The following is a 5,112-nucleotide window of genomic DNA, read 5'->3' on the forward strand; positions in this document are numbered from 1 at the left end:
AACAGCTGGGCAACCTGAGAGGGCACACGACCTTCTCCTGACTGAGCCCAGAAGAGCAGAGTTCCCTCACGCAGGAGAGTGGGAGGAGAAGCAGCAGCGTATTTAAGGGCTGTCTCATCCTCCCTGACAAAAAGAAGAAAGTACCTATTTGCAGAGTCCCACAGCTTGCACCAGCACTAGCTGTTCAGGGATGTCTCAGGCATCCCGCTGTTCGGTTACTCTTGTGCAATTTTGCCTGCTGTCCTGTGATGTCCAGGGTGCCAGACCAAACCTATTTGTAATTTCTGTCCTTTTGTTTTCTAGGCATCAACTGAAAGTGCACACAGGAACATTTTGTGTTCTGCACTGCAGAAGTTTTCCAAGGCATCGCGTGCCTGCCTTCCTCCGTCTTTGTCAAGCCTTATCTCGGGCTTTTAGTGAACAGCCTGCAGTTCTCCGAAAGCTGCAAGTACAAGCTCTTAAACTGTTTTGTGGGATCAGGGCGTGTTAAGTGCATGCCTGTGAAAGGCATCTTGGTTCTATTAATGCCTTTCCTAAAGGAGATGTGCTTAGATCAATATTTATAGTGATGCAAAGAAGAATTTGGACAACTGCCGTAAATGTTTCCTTTGGCTCTCCTGTGCTGGTATTATCTAGGTAATTATCTAGGTTTGTTCGTGGCTGGGTCCCGGGAGGTTCTCCTGGAATGACCCTTTGACCACCTGTGCAGCAGGGTGGAGGTGTCTATGAAAACAAATTCAATGGGGAAATCAAAATGTCTTGGAGGACGAGAGCAGGTAGCAGGCTTGAGACCCTTTTGTTAGCTTTAAGATCACTGTAAGGAGGAGGAAGATTTCTGTCTGAGGTTGCAGAAGCCCAATTAAAGCTGTTCAGAGACAACCCATCTCGTTTCTGAATCCTTTTAAATCAGCAGATGGCAGATGATGGACCTGCAGGTGAACTGGAGAAGTCTGTTCCCAGGATGTTGGTGTTCTCATTCATCTGTCAAGGACAGGAAATCCATACACTGGTGCCTCTCGTCCTTGCAGATCACGTCAGTAACAACATAATCCAGAGTGTACGAGCGAAATGACAGCAGAGGAGGATAAGATTACTCAGTTGTGCTATTTAAATCTTCTTTCCTTATAACGTAGGGAGCAAAGTACTGGGAATTTGGGTTGGCTTGATTTCTCTGAGCTCGTGGATTCCAGCACAAACACAGAGAAATCTTACAGCTGGAGACTTAAAGCCTCACTTTTTTCCCCAGTTTGTCAGGTGGGACTAGTTTCTAAAAACTCCCCCATCTTCCCTGGAGTACCTGGCAGAGAAAAGTAACACTGGGCTGACTGAAGCTGCACTTACCTGCAGTGAATGCCAAAGCTGACAAACCAGTGGGGTAATAGCTCTCCCTGCTATGTACTTGGAAGGGCGGGAGCATCAGAGGCAGTTTTGTCAGAGCTGGCTCCACTCACCTCTCCCCCTTCAGCCTCCTTGCCCTCTGCTCTAACTGTTGCATCCTCCTGAGATTATTAACGTGTTGTTCCTTGCAGCCAGAGGCAGCTTCATCCCAGGACTGCTCACTACAAGCAGAGCAGAGAGCAGCAGACAGCCACGGCTGGCTCCTGCTGCCCAAGTGCACCATCACGGGCTTGTACCAACCTTGTGCAAGCAGGAGCCATGTCTGTGTCAGTGCACACCTCCAAAGCATCAGGTGAGTGTGTGTGCAGGGCTGGGAGGGGTTCTCCTGGCTGGGGAGGGCTTTTAGCTGCTTATTATGGTTTCTGTGTGCATCTGTGATGCTGTTGTGGGCTCCTGGGTCCCATTTAAAAGCAGGAGCTTGTCTCTGTGTGCTCAGGTAGCATCAGGGATGGCATCCCCGAGGGAATGAGCAGGGCACTGGGGGGAACGTGGAGCCTCTACGCCAGCAGCTGGATGCCACCCTGGGTCTGAGGGAATCTGGCCTTGGCTCCCAAATGAGGACATCCAGGTTCCTTCATATGTCTGCTTCTGCTGGGTTGTGCCACTTGCTTTGGCTCTGTGTTGCTGTCAGCTGGACGAGGATATTTGCCTGCCTGCTGTGACTTCACAGATCACGTTTTCTCAGGTGCCTCCATCCTTTACCCAGGAAGGGAGGCGGGAATTTGTTTGAGGGGCGTTATCGTAAAACAAGGACTTGGTTTGCCAGGCTTGCTCTTTTCTCCCTACTTCCACAGTTTCACCTCAGGTTACCCATTCATTCTTGAAATCACAGGGCCAGATTCCTCCCTCTTCTTTCCCCAGCCCGTTTTCTTTGCTTCTGCCTTTGTGGGAGCTTGTCTCAACACCCAGAAAAGGAGCCAATGTTTTCTGTGCTAACAAAGTGAGCATTGTTATGCAGTTGCAGAGTGGGTGGATGTGACTGCTGACAGACTATTCCTTCTGCTAGGGTGTGGATTAAAGCTCAAGGTGACTTTGTTCCTGCATAAATTCACTAACTTCCCCTAGGGAACTGGAGGGGCAGGGCCGGGAGGGGAGAAGTATGATAAATGAAAGTGTCGGAAGGAAATGCACTCACATAGCACACACTGCCAAAGCATAAATGCGTGCTCTGTAAGGAGCTTTCGACATAGCTTAAGGTAGCACTCCATGGATTAAAAAGAAATAAAATTAAAAAAAAAAAACAAACAGCCTATGTTTAGCTGACAACTTGCTCTGCAGGCTGCTGTCCCGGTGTAATTGCCTGGGTAAGTGGATTAGCGAGCAGCAGCGTGGCTTGTTCAGGGTTAGGCATGCTTCGAGGGGCAGCCTGTGCTACAAGGAACAGCTCTGCTGCCTGCCAGCCGAGCCTGCTCGCCACTGAAGACGGAGGCAGACTGTCGGGTTGTCATCGTGTGCGCTCCCTGCGAAGGGTCCCATGGAAACAGTTCCTTTCAGAGCTATCGCTTGTCCTTATCTGCGGCAAGGTGGGTATGGTGACAGCAAATCACATCTTGGGACACTTCTTTGCCTTTGTTGCCATGGGAATCTGCCTTCTGCAGCTTTGTCTTCAGTGAAAAAAGAGAAGAGTCGTTACCTTCCCTTGCTCACCCCCTCAGATGTGCTGAGGTCAAGGGGGTGGTCAGCCACGTAGCATGTGGAACAAAATGTGTTGAGGACGGGGCTGTGAGGCCTTTTGTCTTAAAATCTCACCACAGCACGCACATCCCTCCGTGGTAGTTACCGCGTCTGTCTCACGGAGCGGCGATGCAAAGCACAAAGCAGCGAGGCGAGTTGGCCCAGGTAAGATGTGCTGGGGGTGTCAGGCGCCAAGTATCTCACCGTGCCAGAGAAACAGGGCCGGGACCTGCCCCTGCATCGACGTTACGGCACAGGTGGAAGAATCCGGGTCACGCAGGAGGAGCCTGACGCACCAAAGTGTGATGTCTGCCTGAAGGCCTGGCACGACCCATGGGTTTGGGTGCCAGTGTGGGAGCACCCAGGTGTGGTTCCCTGCCTCCACAAGAGAGGGCGGCTGCGGTGGTGCCAGAGGCCCCACAGGCTGCTGGCAAGGCAGGGACGCGGGAGCCATGTGGCCATAACCAGGAGGCGGCAGCACCGCCGAGCCTTTGAAGGGGCGCAAAGTGATGCTGGGAAGCAGGATCCTGACCCGGCCATCTGGCCAAGTCAGCGCTGTGCTTCTCTGGTGCCACAGTTCATGATCAAGCCCTGTCAAATCTGGTACAGAGAGAATGGAAACTGCATTTACAAAGCGAGCTTCATTTCTTGCGGGAAATAGTTCAGTCACTGGAATTTTCCACCTTGTAAAGGGAACCACGTCGCTCACTCAGGAGGTACTCTGAGGTGATGATAACAAGAAATCAGCGCATTTCAGAGAGCTCCTCTCAGTTGCTGGGTATGTTTTGTTCCTTCCCGGCCTTTGCTCGCATCATTTCTTCAGATCATAGCTGATCTTTGCTTTTGTTACGATTTTTGAGCGGATTCCGATACCAAACTCAAAGATACTTATCTGCACAGGACTCCTACGAAATAAAGAAGTTGTGTCATTTCCACTGTATGAATGAGGAACTGAGTCATAGGAGCCCAAATGACACATCTGAGGTTACTCAAGGAGGCTGAGCGCTGCTGGGAACTGAATCTGGGTGTTCCTGTCCCCGGCGGAGATCTCGCCCACTGCGTGCTGCAGCGTTTTCATGTGGGGCATCGCTGCGCCCTGCCTCTGGCCTTTGATCTCAGCCTGGGCCCTTGGACTCTGAAACGAGTAATAAACGCAATAAACCTCTTTCAAGAGGAAAGAGTGATTTATCTGGAGCCCTAAACTTTTGGCACTGGAAGAAAAAGCAGAATTTGAACTGGTCAATGTAAATAACACTACAATTACAATCAAGTGCTTTTGCTTAGACTTTGGTGTTTGTGGTGTCACGTCCTCCTGGGGAAGTGGGTATTATGCCTCCAGCTGGCAGAAAAGTTCACATTTGTGCCTAAGCTGATGCAGGTTTTGTTGCTAAAAATACTGCACTATTTCAAACTGCGCTGCTATAAGCTATGCAAAGAGTCATCGTCTTGATGTTGTTGTTCAAATTAACAGTGACTAAATGCAGAAATACAAATGAGAAACACACAATTCTGGAGCAGCGGGAAAAAAAGATGCAGCAGTTTAACCTGGGATAGGAAAAAACACACAATTCTCTCTCAAAATGTGTGCAAGTGCTGTGTTTTTAAACATAAAAATACCTATATAACGAGCCGGTTTGAGTAATTCAGAAATGACAATTCAGTACTGAAGGAAGTTTCACTTTCTTGCCTCATAGCTGTGTGTTTGTTTACCTTTTTGCATATGTATGAGTTTATATATAATGTGAACGAGTGCATGAAATGCTCACGCTGTTTCAGTTTGAGCAGTCTTTCCATATTCCCCCCGTCTGTAACTACTGTTGTTTACTCTTCAAGGATGTTCACCACAAAACCCACTTTAACTCGTGCGCTGCTAATTTTACAGGCAGGGTTTCAGTTCCAGCTCGAAGCAGCCTCATTGTCCTGGAGCTCTGCCCATGAATGGGCCTTCCTGCAGTTGCCAAGAATACTGAAATGAAACGACTGGGTAAAAACAATGCGTGGCGGAGCGCAGGCAATTAATGAATCAACGCGAGGCACTGT

The 5,112-nt window shown here is 49.4% G+C and overlaps 1 long non-coding RNA gene across 3 annotated transcripts in view; it reads left to right on the forward strand.

Moving 5' to 3' along the window:
• Positions 1–221: 221 nt before the first annotated feature.
• LOC137845778 (uncharacterized) overlaps positions 222–5,112 on the forward strand; it is a 15,023-nt gene continuing 10,132 nt past the window's right edge. For 2 of the 3 annotated variants that reach the window (XR_011090271.1, XR_011090280.1), the window contains exon 1: positions 222–1,690. This is a non-coding gene — a long non-coding RNA (uncharacterized lncRNA). The remainder of the gene's footprint in view (positions 1,691–5,112) is intronic. The other variant, XR_011090281.1, reaches the window with a different exon arrangement.

This window comes from Anas acuta, chromosome 1 (assembly GCF_963932015.1).
Source record: "Anas acuta chromosome 1, bAnaAcu1.1, whole genome shotgun sequence".
Taxonomy (NCBI): domain Eukaryota; kingdom Metazoa; phylum Chordata; class Aves; order Anseriformes; family Anatidae; genus Anas; species Anas acuta.